Below are 22,869 nucleotides of genomic sequence, written 5' to 3' on the forward strand. Positions count from 1 at the left end.
TACTATCAATGCATCTACAAATTTTACTTTCACTTGATAAAGAAACTTTTTTTTCTTCCAAAAACGTTCCATATGTGAATCTTTGATGCGGCAAGAATTAGAATTCTTGCCGCTGTAATATATCACGATCAATGGTAGCAGATGTGATCCGTGGGCGTAATTCTACGAAATCACGTTATCTAGGGAATATCAATACAAAATCTTTGTGGTAACCCTATAAAAAAATATCTCAGGGATTTAAATTTAGAGATCAAACCGATTTTATTTCAAATTCCGGAAGGAATTGTAACACACCCTGCAATTCTGATGATACTATTTAGACTGCTTTTTTGGAGCTATGATACTACTAAAGTAACTATTTTTCTGATAGGGAAGAGTTCTGGCTTTAAATGAGCAGTATAATGATGTACACTATACGTCAGGTAAGAATGTCCTTTTCATGATTTGTTAGTTTTGTAATCTTCACATGTTTTGAGAAAAAATTGAGTTTTTCAGCTTTCACTTCTCAGTAAAGTTTTTGAAACAATTTTCAGTTCATCAGTCTAGTTGCAGTAGAAAAACTTTTATGTTGTTCTTTTTCGAAAACTATCACTCCTTTTTGTTAATATTGCTGCCTGTTTCTTTTGTTGGTTTTATTCTCAGAATTGCAGATTTCAACTGAAATGGGAGATCTTTAAAACTACTTCTGTAATAAAATTACATTTTGATGAACAGTGCATAAAAGAAAAAACACAAATCAGCCTGAATACTTTTGATTGAATGATTAGATCTTCAGGTATTCGGTCTAAATCTTAATAGTTCGAAGGTAGAAACTTAAATAAGCTAATTATTAACACAGACAATATATGAAGTTACGAAATCAGACACAAAAACGTACTTTCTCTGAATAAACATACTTTTTTCCTACGTATTCGGATGTCTGACCCTCAAGATATGAGGAGTACCGGGAATTTGGAAAATATGATTCCCAAAGTTTGATCAGAGGAGTGGTTTAAAGTTTGGACCCTTTAATGTTAATTTCACTTTTTGCGCATTTCGCCATATCTCGAGAATTTTTTAAACGAATTGAAAATATTTTGTACATAATTATAAAATTCATTTATCCGATAATTCCATGCAATAAATGACTTTTAATAATTATTTATTATGTTTTAGTTTCCTTAATGACAGGAATTTTTTTTTAATATTATGGTATTCTAATTTCTGCGTCACTTCAAAGAATATCACTTTAGTTTGATGAAACCAATTAAAGGAAAGAACGGTTTTTTTTAAAAAATAAATAAATAAATAAAAAGCAACACCTAAATGCAAATGAATTATGAGATGATAGCTAAGCTCTTCGCGCACACCTTGACAAGCAGTAGCTTGTGACATCTTATGGCAGTGGCGCTATGATCGCATTTATGTAGTGGTACCTCGTCGAATTTTCTCGCCGAATATTGTAGCGTAATAGCGTTCTGAAACATCGTAGCTTAGCCCAATATTTGTTTTTAACATTTTTTTGTTTACCCATCTTCAGTATCGCCAGTCTTCATCGTTTAGACAATGCAACACTGTGGCGGAGAGTTGGAAGACACAAAGCAAGCCAATCGCAGGCTACTTGTGTTTTATATCTTATATCCGCCGTCGAACAAATTTTGCGTTTACGACTACTAACGTTAACTCTGGACCCTTGTAATTTTGAACCAATCCAGAAGACAAGGAAACTCCTGGATCAGTACCCCCAGAGGTATGATTTGTTATGGCAACATGGTGGACTTTGTTACTCGACAGATTTATGGTGCATCTGTCACTATTTACTACACAAGGAGTCTTCGGCAGGCGGAGATCGAACCCATGACCTCTTGGACGCAGGCCCAGTTCCCTACAAACAGGCTACTTGCTGTAAAGACCTCTAGGTTTCGAGAAAGTTCATAGAGATAGAGAGAGAGATGAGAAGCAGTTCGCCAACCTGATCAAGACCACAAAAGAGGAACAACGCTGTCTCAAGACAATTATTAGCCATTTCTAGCCGAAAGGTATCGCCTCGTGAAAGCCTCGCAACCGGCATAATACAGCAGAGAAATCTATTTTACGGATAAGTCAACTGGAGACCAATACAGTTGGCCCGTATGCCAGGCGTCCTGAAGCCTGCATCCTGTTTACCGTGAACCACAAAAAAAACTGTCTAGCATGTTTCCAAAAACACCTCTGGGGAGTGGGTTTTCTTCAGCGATGTGTTGAGTTTAAATCTGGACACCGACCTGAGACGTATTCTCATCTAGAGAGGTCCCGGGACTCGATATTCGTCCTTTAACATTGTCGAAAAGGACCACTAAGATCGAGGTGGTCTGATGGTCTGGGCAGGCGTCATGGTAGGCAAACATACCGGTCTGTTCGATTGAGGTACTCTGACAGGATACAGGGACACAATCCTTGCACTCTATGTGACACTTTTTCGCGGACCAAATTTCAACCTCTTGTTCGATAACGCTTCCCCATACAGGGCTCAGTTCGGGATGATTGCCTTTAATCGGGTAATATTCAACGATTGAATTACGACGTCCCCTGAACTGAATCCCATCGAACAGGTATGAAACATCCTTGGATGCTTCATTGCAGCTTAAAGACCAATTCCAATGACCATCGGTGAGCTAAAGGTTAACTTGGGGCAGGAGCGGGTGTGGTTGCCATAGTCATTGATATCTACCCTGATAAACAGTATGAAACGCCGATGCGAACGTTGTGTAGCTGTTTGGGGCGATTATACACCCTATTAGATATATATGAAAAATTACTCACATTCTTTGAACCAGGGTCCGCTTTTACGAATTTGTGCAAATAGGGTCCAGTTATTGCAAAAAACTTTTTCAAGGAGTTTTTAAATTGTAGATACATACAAGATTATGCTCGGCACTGTAAAATTATAATAAAAAAAAAATTATATTTTCAAAAATAAACAGCAATTGCTGCTTCTAAATTAGAGATGCAACATACAGGGCTGATTGTGCTCCGGAAAAAATCAGTATTTCCGGATTTTTCGCTAACAGTGATCCGGAAGTTTCCGGAGATTGAAGGTCCAGACTTTTAAAAAAAATCATTAATCATAGAAATTTCCGGAAATCAAATTTTCAAAGGTGGAACTTAAAAACACAGTTTATTTTATTTGTTTGTAAGGGAGAGCCAGAGAGATACTTTATAAGCATGTAATCATGATTAATATTAATTTTTTATCAGTAAATAGTTGTTATAATTATAAACTCAAGAAAAAAAAGACATATTTGTAAATTTTAATTACTTCTCCAGGTCATCATAGGTATGTGTAAAATTGTAAATATATTTTAAGTAAACTAAGAAATATTGAGAAAAGGGAAAAATAAACTTTTTAAATTTTTTTCAATTTAAACCTTTTTTTAACTCACGAAATTTTCCGGAATTTTGCTCACAATCACCCTTAAACATGAAAATATATGGTATTTAGCCTATACCTGCTGAAAGCAGAATATTCATTTCCGACGAATAATGGCAGAATCGTCAGCTGGAGACAAAACTTAATTCGTTTACATCCATCTTTCTTGATTTCTGTATTCGATTAACAAAACAATAATGAGGATAAACAAATTAGGGAACGGTTCGATTAAAAGAAAAATCATTTTGTGAAGAGTCCTTTTTTAAGTTGAAATATTTTGTGAAGGGTCCGTTAACGGACCCAAATTTCTTCTAAACAGATCCCTGTGGTCTGAACAAAAAGCGACCAGCTTTGTTCTATCTGGCTCAAATCCGGCAACCCTGTACGTTAGCTCACTTGCTAAAATGTAGTTATGGCTGAAATTGGTTTTACAAATTTAGTGATCTATAAACCTACCGTTAAAAAAAGCAGTAACAAGTTTTAATTAATCTTTTATTTAGAATTTTAGAAAGATATGTAAACCCGCAACACACTCGAGGGGGTTATACAGAGATTATAAGTTAAAATATGCAACAAATATTTGATGTAACTGCATAAATAGTAAGATGAAGTAAATCTTAGAATTTTAGAAAACACAATATTTAATTTTTATTCAAAATGTTAGCTGCTCGTAGAAATTTTGTTTCTCTACTTTAGTCCTTCAAAAGTTTTCATTCGGAAATTCAATAAAAAGATAATACAAAGATATGTTTAAAACAAAAAGTTGAACGAATATTAGCCCACTCGAAATGATAATCCATTAAAATTAATAAACCATTGCTTGATACTGATAGCCCATTCACCATGAAACAGAAGCTTATTAAAAGAAATCGTTAGCCCCTTAACGTTTTTTCTGGCCAAGATGTCATAAAAATATGACAGTGACAAATATTTATCGGATTTTAAACCGCATGTTTAAATTTTTGCGTCGAAGTTTAAGCCCATTGCAGGAAACAGCTTGCGTTAGTTTAGGGATAGGTGTAAATTCGCCTTTTCATTTTAAAAATCATTTGCAAGGAAATGAATTTCGCAATAAAAAATGAATCAAGTTCATTACCAAAGTTTAAAAAAGTGAACATCGTATTTAAAAATTAGCTCATTGCAAGAAATTATTAGCCCTACATTTGACCACCAAAAATTTTCTTTCCAATAAAAAGTTATTTCAAAAACAATCTCTAGATATTTTTTGATCATTAAACGAGAAAATTGAATTTTTCTATCGAACTTAAGCCAATTAGTAAAATTTTATCCCATGAAAAAGTTTCGTATGCTAAACAGCAAAAAAAAAAATTTAAATAAATTTAAAAAAATATAGCTGAGGCAAATTTTAATAAGTTTTTGACAGAGAACTTCAAAAGAATGAATTTTACCTCCAAATTTAAATTTATAATTGGATATCATTAGCAAAATAAATATTTTGTTCGAACATAAGAATTACGGCCGAAATAAGAGTTTTGTTAAGTTTTAAAAATTCTGATAATTTGGAAGTAAAATTTAAACTTTTACCAGCAATAATTAGTGTATATGAGGATATCGTAAGCTTATAACAACAGCGAACTTTTCATTAGCCAACTAGCTTAAATTTTTTTACCACGATAAGGAAAGATCCCCCGATGTCTCTCAGTGGGTCTTTGGGAAGAACTGAGGTTCGATGACCTTCTTGCAGTCTTCAGATCGATTTCAATGAGATCGGCTACTACATCACCATCATGCCATTGCGCAGTGGACCAGCATCCAAGGTTTCGTGGCCAAAATTAGTATTTCGATAAACTTTGTTTCAAAATTATTATATATAGCAATGAGGGGGGGGGTATTTAGGGGCTTTTATGTGCAGGTAAATTGAATTCATAACTAAAATTTTGAAATACACTGAAAATACCCCCCCCCCAAAATGGCGGCTGAAATATGGCGAGCAAAAATAAAAATAATAATATAGTACGTTTAAATAATTAAATATAGCAATGAAAATATAATAATTTTCATAATTTTATATTAAAAATGAAAAGCAAATTATATTTCCGAGGTAATATTACAAAATAACGCGAAAACAGGAAAAAAAAAATTATTTTTGTTTTTTGGTATATTTAGTTCACCTGTGCAATACGGGCCAAATGGGCAGGTTTTATCGAAAGAAGAAACATCAAAGAAGACAACAAAAAAAATTAGCTAATTACCTGGTAAAACTTTTTGGAACTAAGTTTTGAATGTCATTCAAACATTGTAAAATGTCAAATGATAAGATACAAACTATAAGTTTGTCAAGAGTATTAACTAATCCAACAAATTGAAAAGTTGTACTATAATTTCAGACTAATTATTCTGATAAAAATGTAACAGTAAGGTGAAATTCCCATACATGTTTCTGAAATAAAAATTTAAAAAACAATTTTAACATATTTCTCATTACATTTTACTCTCGTCGGTTCAAAAAGTAAATTATAATGTTTGGAATGATAATGATAAATAATGTTTTAATTAAATTATAATGTTTTAATTATGAATACTTAATTTGGGCTATATTAAAACTGCCTACACTTATTTTAGTTCAAAATTTAACTTTTAACTTTTGGCCAAAGATGATAGTCTTCTGGCCCACAGTGCATTGGTCCATGAAATAATTAACCATTAACCTCCATTACCCCCTCAGTCTATAACAGTTTAGGCTATAGCAGGAATGCTTGCTTTTAACATGCTTGCATGTATTTTGAAGCCATAACAACTTTCATAGCTGATTAAGCTTATTTTTGGACCGAATTTACGAATTTTGTTTGGAACTGTTAGCACGTGTGAAATTAATCTTATATTGATCCGCCAAATACTTTCGCCAGTCCAGCCATTAAAAAAAAGAGCTTCAACAACAAGTTTGAACTGATTTTTGGTCAGGAAAGAATAGTTCTGATCTTTGTCTCATCTCAATACGTTTACCAATTCATACCTAGCGTCGAACAGCCAATCCACTCCTGAGTTCATGACTCTCAATGTCCAACTCCATAGCCTTGTAATTTTGAAACCATCTCAGAAGACAGGGAAACTCCTGGATCAAGTATTGGAATAAAACTAGCCTTCGTGAAGGATTTTTTGAAGAAACAAATCAGAAGTGGATAACAAGGTAAGGAAAAGCGCGAAACATGGAGAGAAAAACCACGAAAGCCTCTCCCATTAAGTCCGACTGCAAGGGGTTCGAACTCATGATCCATCTGCCATCGAGGGTATTTTTCGTCGCCAGTGTTGTCGGTGAGAGCCAGGAGTAGAATTATTTAAGACCAGCTTCCTCTGGGATTTCAACCTAGGGCACCCCTTTAGGACGAGAAGCTCTCTGTCTCCCGCGACTCTTATTGTCTAAATAAATAATCCTACCCATTGTAAGTTCCAAAAAAAAAAATGTTTTGAAAATTGTTCCACTCGCAATTTCAAAATCTGCGAACAAACGTAATCCATATTAATCGTTAACTTACGTTCTCCCTCAAAATATTTTCGTTAGCTCATCGCTCACCCTAAAATTGTGGCCAAAATAAGTTCTACCGAATTTTTGACTTAAATACCACAAGTTTTAATTTTATCACCAAGCTTCAGACTGTTGTGTGAAATAGTTTTTCCACGTGTCAAAAAATAGAGTATGACTAAAACCAGTTTTAACTTTTTAACAATAACTTAAAGTTTAAATTTTGTCTCCTATCGTAGACCTGTTGTACAAAAAGTTTATCCTGCGATAGACAACCTTTTGAAAAGAAAATTATCATTATGGCTACTTTTTCCTAATTTTTTATAGATATTCACTACATTTAAAAACAATTACAATTGTTAAAACAGAAACTGTAGTCTAACTAATTTATTAGCTGAGCTCACTTGCTATTTTCGTTTGCCAAACCGTCAAAAAAGAAATCGAATAGAAACGTTAAACTTTTGTAGAAAATCGTTAACCAACCAAATTTTTTGTAAGCCTATCAGACAAAAAAGTATTGAGAATTTTATCCATCTCTTTTGAGTTTCCTGTGATTGAGTTATTTTCCGAACTTGTGTGCTTTAAAGTACTTATTATACACTGGTTATCATAAATTAAGGAAAAATCACAAAAATAGCGATAACTCTTTCAAAAGTAAGCCAAACCGTGCAAAATTTGCATATGTTGTCCACTAAGAGTAGCTGAGTAAAATTGCAATATGCAAATTAGTGGCGCTGCACTCAGCTTACGTCATCTGCCTGGAGCATAAAAGTCCAAGTTTGAGAGAAAGCACACAAATTTTACTGTGATTGCGACATTGAAAATCTGAGATAGCCAATTCGTAATAATGACCTCTAGGCATCATTTGCCTGAAGAACTACGATGGAGAGCCATCGGGAGACTAGAGGCAGGGCAGAGTCAATCAGAAGTGGCCAGATGGCTAAATGTGAGTCCATCTGTGGTTCATAGACTTTGGAGGCAATTTCAAACCACAGATTCGGCATCTAGGAGGTTCAGTCAAGGACGGCCAACTGTTACGACCAGTGCCGATGACCGATATTTGACATTAAGTGCACGCAGGAATAGAACCGCTACTCCGACACATCTTAGATCCTCTCTTGCTGCAGCCACCGGAAGGTTGGTGTCAACGTCAACTGTGCGCAGAAGGCTCCACGAAGGTGGTCTGTATGCGAGACGACCAGCCATTTGCGTGCAGCTCACATCACGCCATAGCAGAGACCGTTTGCAGTGGGCCCGACAACATGTCCACTGGACGTCAGATCAATGGAGGCCTGTTCTCTTTACGGATGAGTCCAGGTTTAGTCTAGAAAGTGACAGTAGACGTTTTTTGATATGGAGAGAACCTGGGACCCGTTATCATCCATCAAACATCCGTGAAAGAGATGCATACGGAAGAGGCAGTGTCTGTGTTTGGGGAGGCATATCCTTAGGAGGGCGCACATACCTCCATGTCTTTCCAAGGGGAACCGTGAATGCTCAGGTTTATCGAGACAACATCCTTGATGCTTATGTGCGCCCATATGCCGGGGCAATTGGTGATTGCTTCCTGTTACAGGACGATAATGCAAGACCACACAGAGCTCGCATTGTTGATGATTATCTTCAACAGGAAACAATTACTCGCATGGAGTGGCCAGCTCGATCCCCGGACTTGAATCCTATCGAGCACGTTTGGGATGCTCTAGGGAGGCGTGTATCTGCCATCAATCCGCCCCCTCAGACCCTTGCCACGCTTGCAACTGCTTTACAAGAGCAATGGCTCTCACTTCCTATTGAACTGATAGACCGCATAATTGAAAGCATCACACATCGCTGTTTGTGCTGTATTGCTTCTAGAGGCAATCATATTCCATATTAAAGGTACTTTTTCTATTGCAAACCGATACTTCCAATTTGTTTATTTTATACATGTGCTAATTTCTATACTACTATTAATGTCTGATAATTTCTTTTTATGTTGTTTAATACCTTACTATGTGTTGTATATTGTGGGTAAGTTTCATAAAATTCCATGTGTAATTTCTTGAGTTATCGCGATTTTTGTGAATTTTCCTTAATTTATGATAACCAGTGTATATGTTGCGTACGCAGTGCAGCGCCATCTGTAGTAAAGTAGACTCCCTTCAAACGCTCACTCTCGAAACGGCAACGGGGAGACAGCTCTGGAAGATGTTCTAGCTATAATTATTTATTTTGTATTGTCTTTAAGTGTTTTCTTAATACTAAAAGCTTTAAATGTAACCCCGTCCTTAACATATATTGTAATGCTTATTATATACTATATATTATTATATTCGATTTCTAATTGTTTTCATTTCAATTTTAGGTTTATTTTTTGTAAGAGAGAAGAGAAAGCCTGTAATGGCAACTATTTGCTACTAAGTTCAATGAGAGGTAACTATACCTACTATTTTAACAAAAAATAGCTAAAAAGTTAGAATTAACAGAAAAAAGAAAACTTTAAAAGAAAGATTAATTTAAGGAAATTATTATTGCCAAACTAGTAAGTTGCGTCATAATATATAAACAAATTTGTATAAAATATCAGATTTTAAGAAAATCATATGAAATGACTGAAAAGCAAAGGATAAATTGATAAAAAAATGCACGGAAACAAATTTGTATTAAAAGCGTCGTGAATCAAAAAGTGATAATTCAGAAAAGTGATAATTTGCGTCGAAATATCATATATCAGAATCTTATACTAAAAGAAAACCAAAACAGAAATAAACAATGTAAACGACGTCGATTTATTAGTGAATGCATCAGAATGTGCTTACTTTGTAATTCGAATTTCAACGTCTTAATCTCTTACAAAAAATATCGGATTGTTAAAAAGAGGAAATGATTAAAAAACGACATGGATTCACGATAGAATAGTCGCTAAATTAAGCTTGTTAGAATGTGATTATTTTACAATTCGGAATTCGAGTATCGTAATAGGTTGAAAATAGTGGAGTGTCAAAAACCATGGTTGAAAAAAAAGAGATTGAAACAACGTAGTTTTACGATCGAAACTTAATTTCGCACGTCAAAATATGGTGCACAAATTCGTCCGTTACAAATGGCATTCTTGAGGCCATATCACACATAGCGAAAATTCGTTCAATTACTCCATGTGTTCAACAACCACCTGAAACAGTTGAACTATGGTTGCCATACGGTTGAAAAGAGTTGACCATTGGTAAACGAGTGATTTCTTTCTCTTTAGGCGATTTAGCACTTTATACATAGACGGATAAAATTTTTCATCGAAAGACTCAGCTCGTGTGTTAGTTAAATTTAATTTAATCGACGGCAATGGATCCTTCCTTAGCAATTTCAAGCTTGATCATTTACAGTTTGATAAAGAAAAAAAAAGATAAGAGAAGGACACTTTGGAGTAAAGCATGGCGCTTACGAGGACAGATATTAGGCTGTTATGAAAATTAATTGAGAGAACTGTTTGTTTTCATTTGTGAAATCTTAGACATAAATGTTAAAAATATATAATAAGTTTTAATATTGGAAAAGTAATTTAGGAAGAAAAAAATCACCATTTTGTTATAAATATATTCGTTGCATGCTGTATTAATTTCACTTATTATCATAAATTAAACTCATAAGTCGCAATGGATTTTTATCTTTAGTTAATAAAGATATTTTTAGATTATTTTTTACCTTTAGTCATATGCTTATTTTAAATTATTCAAATAAATTACCTTTAAGTTTTTCATATATTTAATAACATAATATAGCTTTTTGCAATTTATATTTACTATGTATATTTTACAACGGAGAAAACAAAATTTAATATAAATTATAAAAGTAAAAATAAACAGTAAGAACAAAATTTAAGAGTTTGATAAATTTTTGCACCAAATTAATGCAATAACAATTATTTTTTTAATGTTGACTTTAAGTTTTTGAAAAATTATTAAAATAGTTTTTTAAGAGTTCGATAAGTACTATTATATATATGTTTAGTGAAATGCTCTAGTTTGAAAAAAATTGTGCTATTTATAGAAAATTAAAAGTTTATGTGAAACTGAATTTTAAAAAAAAAAGAAAGCTATTAAACGGCACTATTTTGTTAAAGGTTCAACATGAATAAACACAAACTGTTTAAAAATTAGGAAAAACAGGAACTGATAAAAGTGAACAATTTATTCCAAAAGAAATGTAAAAGCAGTTTCGATAAATTTTTTATGAGCTCTTAAATGATGTTTCTTGTGGTGGCGGGATGTTACATTCCAAATGTTCTCTTTTTTCTTCAAGAGTTCAATAAATGTGCTCTCCATTTCGATGCTCAATTTAAAAGTTTCCCCAACGGGCGCTTGTTCAAAATTTTGACTCATCTTTGCTGCAATACAAGTAAAAAATTTTATTAAGAAAGGTGAAGCGAGTATATTTAAGGCAACAGACAATAAGGAACAGTCATTAAAAATAAAATAATACCAACCAATTAATTCTGTCAGCATATTGTTAAGGTATGAGTAAGTTGTTTATAATCAGTAAAAACTGAAATAAATTTTTAATGGTCTTCCATGTTTTTATAATAAGATTAATAGAAAGTGAAATTAAAATTATGTATAATTACTAGGAGTATCAGTTACTTGCCCCATTTTTTCGAATATTTAACTGTAAGAAAAAGACTTCATTTTTAGATAAATAATTTTAACTTTATCTTTAATTTCAAAAAATAAATTATTCTATTAAATTATGAAAAAAGCAGATATAAAAAGTACCTACATATTAGTATATTTAAAGTTAAACGTGTGTTAATATTTTTTTATAAAAAATATTACCTTGAAAAAACCTGTTAAGTGCTTTAACGGGTAAAAAAATATTTTCAACTTCCTTCATAATTTATTCAAAACCTGCTTATAATAATATTTGAAAAATTGATCCTTACAGACTATGTTATTTAAATTTCTATCTAATTTAATTTCATTAAATATTACTTTTTGAAAAAACCCGCTTAAAGTTTTTAATAGTAATATAAAATTACAGATTCAAGTTTCTTCAACTTTATAAATATTAAAAACTTAATCATATAAAGCATGCAAATCTATTTGACAAACTTATGCTACAGAATAAGTTACATAAAATTAAATGGGAATCAATAAGTTTTAATGAAAACATTTTTTTTTTAATAAAACCCAATTAGCGTCCCAAGTAGGTCTTTTTAAGGTGGGCCCACTTGTCGAACCCTGATAGAAAGTGCAAAGTAATTGGAAAAAAACAAATTTTTATCCCGCGAATCCTGACAAATATACAATTTAAAAATAAAATAATACAAAGAAATTAATTCTGTCAGCTTATTGTTTAGTCATGAGTAAGTTTTCAGAAAAGTTTACTTTTTACAACGCAATTTTTTCCTTTGTAAAAAAATATTCAAAATTACTGAATTCAGTAATAACTCTAGAATAATTGCTAGTATAATCTTATCGGAACTATAGAAAGAGCAAAGTAATTGAAAAAAAAAAAACTACATTTTAATTCGGCGAATACTAACAAATATACAGTTACGTACAAAAAAGATTAAATGCAAATCATAAAATTTGTTTATCATTTAAAGTAATGTCAAAATATAAAACAAAACTACTTTTATGTACTTGCAAAATTTACTGCAACTTGAAAAAGAACTGCGTGCAACTTGAAAAAGAACCCCTTTCGCATAGTTGTTGATTCAGTCGTTGAAATATTCTTGCAACATGGACATGTTGGAAAACGACATCCGTGCAATCTTTGGAACTTCCCTTGCATTGTCGTACGTAGTTCCGTGCATGCAATGCATCTCCGCCGATTTGAGTAACGCATCCATCTGATCGGAGATCTACAGAGCAAATGAAAACAGTTAATGTAAACAGGCTTTTTATGGGGGTCGCTGGGAGGCACCCTCTAGCAACTTGCGTAAGGATCATGGATTGTATGGTGATTTATGCTTACTAACATATGTACCATGCGTTTTTGGAACTGTAGAAGAGCACATGATCGGGATTAAAGAGCATGTAGTGTGGAACTTTCTTATACCAAATTCAAACAGCGCTTTGCAAACTTATCCAATAATGAACCCAATAAACTGTTTATTATATGTATATCTTTTAACTAGTGTCTTACTTTTATTATTCAAGGCTACAATTATATGCAGGGAGTGTCACAATTTCATTCAGTGCTTCGAAGATTTATAACAAACAAAATACTATCAATACATCTACAAATTTTACTTTCACTTGATAAAGGAACATTTTTTCTCTCCAAAAACGTTCAATATGAGAATCTTTGGTGATGCGGAATTAAAATTCTTGCACACACTTGCTGCAAGATATTACGATCAATGGTGGCGGATGTGGTCCATGTTCGTAATTCTATGAAATCAATATAAAATCTTTGATGTAACCCCATAAAAAATATCTCAGGGATTTAAATTTGGCGATCAAACCAACTTTATTTCCAATTCCGGGCGGAATTGTGACACACCCTTCAATTCTGATTACATTATTTAGTCTGCTTTTTTGGAGTTATGGTTCTACTAAAGTAACTATTTTTCTGATAGGGAAGAGTTGCGGCTTTAAATTAGCTGTATAATGACGTACACTATATGTCAGGTAAGAATATCCTTCTCATGATTTATCACTTTTGTAACACACATGTCTACACATGTTTTTACCAAAAATTAAGTTTTCAAACTTTCACTTCTCAGTAAAGTTTCTGGCCCCGCAAGTGGACTGATCATTCAGCAGATCACCGTAGTCAGGCATCACTGGCTGTGGTCAGTGTGCGGGTGGGTGACCACTTGAATCACTCTGCATAGGGACCCGAGGGTGTGCGGTATGGGTACTCGTTAAACTGTTCTACCGTGAAGTGCTGGACTTCGCGCGCAGGTCGTTGGGTTGCCATCCCCTCTACAGAGGATCAAAATTCTGATGGTCGGATCATCCTCAGGGATGCTTCTTAGACCCGTCGCCAATGGCCCATTGTGCAGCTCTAATGCGACGTAAATGAACTATAATGACAACAGTAAAGTTTCTGAAACAACTTCACCAGTTCATCATTTTAGTTGCAGTAGAAATACTTTTATGCTTTTTTTCAAAAAGTATCACTCCTTTTTGTTAATATTACTACCAATTTCTTTTGTTGGCTTTTTTTCTCAAATCTGCTCATTTCAACTGAAATGAGACTTCTTTAAAGCTATTTCCGCAATAAAATTTTATTTTGATGAACAGTGCATAAAAGAAGAAAAACAAATCAACCTAAATAGTTTTAATTTCATGATTGGATCTTCAAGTATTCGGTCTAGATCTTAATGGTTCGAGGATTAAATAAGCTAATTAATTAGCGCAGACGATATATAAAGTTACAAAATCGGACAAATAAACGTACTTTTTCTGACCCTCAAAATGTAAGAAATAGCAGCAATCTGTAAAATATGGTTCCCAAAGTTTTGACCCTTTTATGTTAATTTTACCTTTTGCGTAATCCCCAATATCTAGAGAACTTTTTAAGCGAATTGAAAATATTTTGTGCATAATTATAAAATATATTTATCCGAAGATAATTCCATGCAAAAAATGACTTTTAATAATTATTTATCATGTTTTATTTTCTTTAATGATTAGGGAAAAAAATTGAATAGTATGGTATTCTAATTTCTACGTCACTTCAAAGAATATAACTTTACTTTGATAAAACCAATTAAGGAAAGAACGTTTTTTTTTTAAAAAATAAATAAATAAAAAGCAACACCTATATGCAAATGAGTTATGAGATGATAGCTAAGCTCTTCTCGCACACCTTGCCACGCAGTAGTCTGTGACATCTTATGGTCGTAGTGCTATGATCACATTGTAGTGGTACCTCATTTGCTCGCCTAAGATTGTAGCGTAAAGACGTTCTGAAACATCGTAGCTTAGTTCAATCTTTTTTTTTTGACATTTTTTTTACCCACCTTTAGTATCGCCAGTCTTTATAGTCTAGTCAATGCAGCACGATGACGGGGAGTTGAAAGACACAAAGTGGGCCAATCACAGGCTACTTGGTTTTTATATCTTATATCCGTCTTTGAACAGCCGACCCAATTTTGGGTTTATGACTACTAACGTTCAACTCCGTAGCCTTGTAATTCTGAACCAATATAGAAGACAAAGAAACTTCTGGATCAGTACCCCCACAGGAAGGATTTGTTATGGCAACATGGAGGATTTGGTGACTCAACAGATTTAGAGTGCAACAGTCACCATTGAAAACACGGGGAGTCTTCGGCCGGCGGGGTTAGAACCCACGATCTCTTGGACACGGGCTCAGTGTCCTACCAACAGCCTACTTGTTGAAAGAACCTCTAGGTTTCGAGAAAGTCCACAGAGAGAGGGGGAGAGGAGCAGCAGTTCGTCAGCCTGATCAAAGCGACAAAAGGGCAACAACGCTGTCTCAAGATTTTTATTACCCAGTTCTAGCCAAAAGGGGTAGCCCCGTGAAAGCCTCGCAATCTGCATAATGCAGCAGAAATTTATTATGTTACGGATAACAGTCGACTAGAGGCTTAATACAGGTGCCCCGTATGCCAGGCGTCCTGAACCCAGCGTCCCGTTTACCGTGAACCACAATGGTTCCGGAAACGAAGGATGATTGAGAGTGGCTTTTCTTCAGCGATGTGTTGAGATTCAGCCTGGACACCTACTCGAGACGCATTCTCATCTAAAGAGATCCGGGGAGTCGATATGGGTCCTTTAACATTGTCGAAAAGGACCACTATGATCGAGGTGGTCTGATGGTCTGGGCAGGCATCATGATAGGCAAGCATACCGATCTTTATGTGTTCGATTGAGGTCCTCTGACAGGTCAGCCATACAGGAACGAAATCCTTGCACTCTATGTGATACTTTTCCGCGGATCATGTGGACCGAATTTCAACCTCTTGTTCGATAACGCTTCCCCATACAGGGCTCAGTTCGGGATGATTGCCTTTAATCGGGTAATATTCAACGATTGAATTACGACGTCCCCTGAACTGAATCCCATCGAACAGGTATGAAACATCCATGGATGCTTCATTGCAGCTTAAAGACCAACTCCAATGACCATCGGTGAGCTAAAGGTTAACTTGGGGCAGGAGCGGGTGTGGTTGCCATAGTCATTGATATCTACCCTGATAAACAGTATGTAGCGAGAGTTGATGTAGCTGTGCGAGAGTTGTGTAGCTGTTGGGGCGATTATACACCCTATTAGATATGTTTTTCTCTGACAGGATATCGGTCAGCTTCTGCCCTGGACAAGTGACTAGTTTTTTTAAATTTAGAATACAGATTGTGCCCATTTTTTTCTCATTTATTTTGACCAGGTTTGGCTTTATTTGTCTTGTCAGTTTTTTTATTGCATAAAAAACGAACTATTTTTCTTATCATTTGTTTTAACTAATGTATATGGCAAAATGTAAAATTTGAACGAAATGGGTCGAATGCTTCCTGAGAAATAGAAATCTATTTCCAAAGAACTAAGGGAAGAAGGCTAACTTCCATAGACATAATGTAAACCGCTTTCCGAAAAGTGGGCACGGGACCTGCGTATAAGGGAAAAGGCAGCATTTAGGGGCTGAGCCGGTGATGATCTTGAAACTGGTTTTCGGCCTATTCTTCCAACCATTGCTGGGACTTGGATTAAAAGGAATGTTCTCGATTCGCTTTAAAAGTTCACGAAATACAACGAAATAAGCAAAGAGTGAAACTAGCATAAATGGATCCATACTTTCGACCGCAAAGAATTTGAACTCATCGAAAAAGATATATGTATATTCCGAAGTTGTACGTTTCCTGAAGCAATGCCGTACTTTCCTGAAGCAATGCCGTACTTCATATTCAACTAAACACCGCATGAAATCACTTAAACGCTTCCCTTACCATTTTTTTTAAATGCAAAAAATCTATAGATTTTTTATTTCAGTAATAAATGAAGGAACTAAAACAAAACATAGTATGCAAGTTTTAAGTTGAAATTTTAATTTTTTTTATGTGTGAAACACATTTAAATTACCATCAGTTTACTATCCCCAGTTATCTCGGGCAAATGAAAAAAACTTATATATTAGTCTTTGTGTTGTCCCTTGTCTAAAATATATACAAAGTGATACTTTCTAAACGCCAGTGATGCCATTTCCTTCTACTCTTTTTTTTTCTTCTAGCAACCATCGTATGTACAATCGTACAAAAGACGTGTGCAGTTCCACAATCCAACAGCAAACCGCGATGGCTCAGGAGATAGAGCGTTCTCCTTCCAATGAGCCAAACCGGGTCCGAATCCCAATCGATCCGGCTTCCACCGACCACAGTGCTGACGTGAAATATCCTCAGTGATAGATGGATCATGGGTTAGAGTCCCCTTGCCGTCAGGCTAACCGTGAGAGGTTCTCGTGGTCTTCCTCTCCGTGTAGCGCAAATGCGGGTTAGCTCCATCAAAAAGTCCTCCACGAAGACAAATTTCTCCCAATACTTGATCCAGGAATTCCCTTGTCCTCTGGATTGGGTTCAAAATTACAAGGCTGCGGAGTTGAACATTAGTATTCATAAATCCATGAAATTGGGTCGGCTGTTCAACGACGGTTATAAAATAAAATAAAATCAAACAGCAAAAATTCTAAACAAAACTTGTCAAACTTCCAAACCAATCGCATCATATTATATTTTTTCTTCGGGCCGTGTAAAAATGGGATAAAACAAAACGTACTGACAAATTCTACTACTCCCGAGTTTTCTCGGGATAGTCAATATTTGCAATATATACATACCCGAATTAACTCGGGATGATCAGGAAAGCGGTTAAGTGGCCATCACGTAGCCCACATCTGAATCCGGTAGAAAATCTTTGAACGATATTAGTAAGACACTTTTACAGATTGGATAGACAATTCAAGAACAACTCTTATTCGATTTATGCAATCAAGATATTTGGAAAAAAATATTGATATCAAAATTTTACGAACGCTATCTGGGTCCATGAATGTGAGATTGGAAAATGTAATTGAATACAAAGGGATCTCACGTTGGTTACTGATGTAACAATTGTACCGACTTTATACTTTTTTCCAATTTACTTTGTTGAAATCTTAAAATGACAAATTAATGTATTTTGCTATTAATTTAATTTTGCTTTTGATTTTTTTATGCCGTAATCTATGACTACGTTATAAAATAAAATGATAGAAGTACTACTTTATACGTGCTACATTATAACTACTACTTTATTCATACGTTTCATCATTTTCATCAGTGACGTTATACTCAGAATTACTAAGCAAGCAATTTGTCTCACGTATTGTCCATCCCTGCATAACCCATCAAAATATTTCTGTCTTCATTTTCGTTCATCATTCCAGACAGCTAAAATATTTTAAAATTACAAGTTTCACGTAATTTTTGAACTAGAAACCAAGGATCTGTATTTGACCTCCAAAAGTTTGTAAGAACAAATCTTTAATCAAAATAAGAAAAACGGTTAAAACAGCATTTTATTAGCTTTTAAAGAAACTGACAATTTTAAAGCTGATATCGGAAGTCCTTGTTTTCCTCTAAAAAAATTGTTAGACGACAAGATTTTTTTTTTCTCTTGGACACGATAAAGAAAGAGCCACTATGAGAAGGCACTAAAGTGTGTTTGGGAGAACCGGGGTTCGATCCTCAAAGTTTTTAGGTCCACCAGCTTCAAATCCAGTTGTACCAGCTCGTCTTCAGAGTAAAGGCGGTCAATGCATGATGCTCTCTTGATTCTTTCCCTAGAACCTATTATGCTGTTGCTATTTTTAACCTGCTTATAAGTAATTTTTGGCTAAAACATCTTATCAGCTTAAGTTAACTTTTCAACAAATTATCGAATTTTGCTCGGAACTGTTAGTTGGTGTGAAATTTATCTAAATTTCGTTAGCCCTCTCTTCAAAGAAAATTGCTCCATTCTATATTATAACCGGCGTCAAACGGCGTTTGAACTCGTGGATAAATGTAACCTTCTTGGAAAACGTTTTGAAGGAACTCACCTGCATTTGCGTTACCGAGTGAGGAAAAACTCCCACTGTTAACCCGTTGGCAAGGGGATTTGAACCCAAGATCCGTCTAACATTGAGGATATACCACATCTGGTCTGTACTAATCGGGAGCAGAATTCGTAAATATTAGGCATTGCTGGGAATTAAACCCGCATCCCCCCCCACTGGGGGGCAAGCACTTTATCCTCTGAGACACTGTCTCGCACATAATCGAATTGAATAAACATTCCTATTGTAGGTAGAAAACGTTCCAAAAAAAAGTTGTGGCAAATTATGAAGATGATAAACATAATTTTGAAATCTGCTTTAAAACGTAGCCCTCGTTCACTCACAAGAAAGCATCGTTAGATAATCACCTAAACAAAAGTTAAGGCAAAAATAAGTTTAGCCCATTTTTGACTTGGACAATAACCGAAGCTAGAATTTTACCTCCAAGCGTTAGTCCGTTGCAGGAAATGATTATTCCTCTAGCCAAAAGATAAATAAAAATATATTGAGACTAAAGGAAATTTAAATCTTTCTTCATAACATTCGCCTTATTGCAGAAGTTTTTTTACCTACAGTAGGCAACCTGACCCAAAAAAATTACATTCAAAATAACTTTTTCTTAATCTAGGTTTCTTAATCTTATATAACTAGGAGGCTTCGCCCCCTGCTCGCTGGCGCTCGCCAAACCCCGGAACTGCTTTCGCAGTTAATTTCGGATTGCTTCGCAATCTGATGCTCTCTTTGCTCGCGCATTGGATACGTTCTTAACGTCTAGCTTTTGTGTACTTTTTTGAACACTGAAGTTCCGAAAACGTTTCACTGTAGAAAATTCTAAACCTGTGCATTTCAATATTAATTTGAAATTGCAAACAGTTCACATATTTTTCTTAATCACACTATTCTAAAATTTCAGTTGTTGAGAAAAGTAACTGTTGTAAGTTTTGTTTAATGATTAATCTTTGTTTAATGCTTAATCTTTTTTTGTTTAATGATTTCTAATGTCTTTCCCACCAGAGGGCTAAAACCATGTGTCGTAAAACAATATGAAATAGTACTGAACGCCGGATGTAAAGCATCCGCTTCGATGAAGATAATTTTGTGAGAATTTTTTTGATAATTCGGTGAGAATTCACCCGATTAGACATATGATATGCTCACTACGTGCTCTTGCGTGCCGAAGCCTATCAATTAAAACGTATTAGCGTTTTATGTAATATAGATTAGCCATATGATGCTCACTACGTGCTCTTGCGCGCCGAAGCCTATTAAATAAAAATGAAAACTGTTGCCAAGGCGAGAAAAGAAATATCATCGGTTTTATTGATACATACCTATTAGCGTTTTATATAATAAGATTCTCTTACGTGGCTCCCAAATTTTGGCTGTATTTCTTTTCCGCCGGTGGCAACGTTTGCTTTGTTTTGTTTACGTTACTGTTTCTCTTACACCGCGAATCGACCAATGATTGCCGCTAAAAATGTCACATGCCAAATCTAGCTGAGGTGGCTCAACATATAGCGCTTTTAAAAACGGAAGCTGAAGTAACCAGAGAGCATCAGCTGCGGCAATCTCATACTATTAAGCTAGGCAGAAGTGAGTAGTCTTTGTCGATAGATCTCTATTTTAGTATTTCTTCGAAAACGCTTTTCTTCACGAATTTATACATTACGAATTTATTTGACGATTTTTGATTTATATCACGAATTATACTACAGCACATTTCTAATAGGTTTAACGAATTACATGTCATTTATTTGAATTCAAATTTATTTTAATGACTTAGTATTTACTAAAAAGATGTAATTTTTAAAAAAAATTTTTTTATGAATTTGAATGATTGTTTTGAATTCATAGGTACATTGCAAATGCACAAAATTCTAAGTTAGTAGCGAGCGAAGCAAACCATATAAGATTGCGTAACAATTTTCGGGGGTTGGCGAGCGTTAGCGAGCAAGAGGCGCAGCCCACTAGTTTTTAATAAATCTAATCAATTTTCAAACAGTTTCAGACATTTAATCCGATTTGTTAGTCTAATAAAAAAATTTTTGGCTCACATTGCCATTTCCTTAGCTGGATCGCCGAAAAAAGTTACGACCAAAACATAACTTCGAGAATTTTTAACTATAAAACCAAAAGTATGAATTTCACCGCCATTTGTTGACCCATGCTGGGAAATTAAAAACCCATCAAAAATGTTAGTTAGCTAACCCTCTAAAACATTTCGTGATTGGGACAAAGGTTAGCCCATTTTTGACCTACAAACTAAAATTTTTAATTTGGTTCCAAGCATTAATGTATAGTACGATACCGTTAGCACATATGCAAGAATGAATTTTGTCTTGAAACATTTTAGTTGATATGATCTAGTAATCAATATTTTGCCTCAAAATGTCATCCCCTCAACCAACAACTTTTATTACTTTAACCTTAAATAAAACGCAATGGATAAAACGAGTCTTGCATAATTTTTGACAATAAAACCACAAGTTTTAATTTAGCCTTCAAATGATCGAGAGAATAGTTTAAACAACAAAGTCAGTCGTTGCTCATTTTCAGATATTACAGTAAGTTGTTAGAGAGAAATGTTGTTTTGACAGTAGTTATAATTTTTATAATTGTAATAACATGCTATGAAAAGACATTAAAAATGTACTTCTTGTTTCAGGATCTGTAGAGTCAATCTGTTGAATAGTTTGATACGTTGCTCACACAGATATGAATTCAATAAGAAGTGATGAGTGAAAAAAATGTCATATGATGCCAAATTAATTATTTAATACATGTGATTACGACGAATTTCAAACATTATATGTAGCCGCTTCGTAAACTGGCTAATGCAGTTTGTGCTGCAGATCATCAAATTGCAGAGACAATTCTACCACTACAAAAATATAATTCCAATTCACTTGTATATAAGACATGTTAACTCAATTCTGTGGTGGGGTGCCTTTTCATAGATCAAGTTTGACATGGTTGATAACTTTGGTGACCCCACTTTGGTGACCCGGACGTGATGTGAAAATGCATACCTTGATAGAAACTCCCACTTTGATATGAACACCCCTATCTTGACAGAAACTCCCACCTCGAACCAACTACTTTAATGGATGGTCCACATTGAACAGTTGACTTGCAACTTGTGACTGCGGCATTTTTCACCTCTTCACGCTACTGCTACTAGGTCTCAATTACACACACAACGTCGGCCTGTATACACTCGACTGCTAATAGCAACATAGGAGCAACCATGACGGTGAACTTAATACAGTTTTCCCGGCATCTCACAAAACAGCAATGAGTCAAGTACTGGCATTCGAATTCTATCAGATATAGTTCTGGTGGGGGAGTACTGTAGTGTATCTACCACTACAAAAATACAATTCTAATTCACTAATATATAGGACTTGTTAACTCGATTCTATGATGGGATACCTTTTCATCGATGACGGTTGACAATGCCGGTAACACTCGCCCCATATCCACCTTCTCATTTTCATAGACCCCGAAGTGGGAAGAGATTCATTGGAAGCAAACTTGACTGTGAAAGTATAAAAATTTTGAAAATTACATCTTGTGCAATTCTTTTTTGTCCAGTTTTGTAAGTATTTGATTGAACAATTGCCGTCCATCAGAATATAAGTGTCAGTAAGTTCATAATGGAGGGCGAAATTCAAAGCCTCTCTGATGGCAAGATTTGAGCTAACATTCGAACAGTTGTCTGTGTTGCGAAACCTGCGATGAAAATTCAAACCAACCTCTAATTTAGCGTAGACACAGTTGCCAAACCTACCGCAGTGCAATCTACTACTATCAGTGAAAAATATTAGGACCTGAGATGGGTTGTATGGTTCAGACTTAAGGTCTTACTGATACAATGAATCATCCTTAATTGCCAAATATTAAGCATCACTACAATGAAAGTAAATGGAAAACAAGCATATATCTGTTTCATTCACCTACCAAGTCTCCTTATTTACTAAT

General features: G+C 34.7%; 1 long non-coding RNA gene across 1 annotated transcript; it reads left to right on the plus strand.

Moving 5' to 3' along the window:
* Window positions 1-286: 286 nt before the first annotated feature.
* On the plus strand, window positions 287-22,455 carry LOC147816693 (uncharacterized). Its single transcript, XR_015428750.1, has 4 exons — window positions 287-422; window positions 9,217-9,284; window positions 13,429-13,480; window positions 21,554-22,455. It is a non-coding gene; the product is annotated as an uncharacterized LOC147816693 (long non-coding RNA).
* The last annotated feature ends 414 nt before the right edge of the window (window positions 22,456-22,869 follow it).

Source organism: Parasteatoda tepidariorum, chromosome 1 (assembly GCF_982258835.1).
Source record: "Parasteatoda tepidariorum strain Cologne lab strain chromosome 1, Ptep-v5.0, whole genome shotgun sequence".
Taxonomy (NCBI): Eukaryota; Metazoa; Arthropoda; class Arachnida; order Araneae; family Theridiidae; genus Parasteatoda; species Parasteatoda tepidariorum.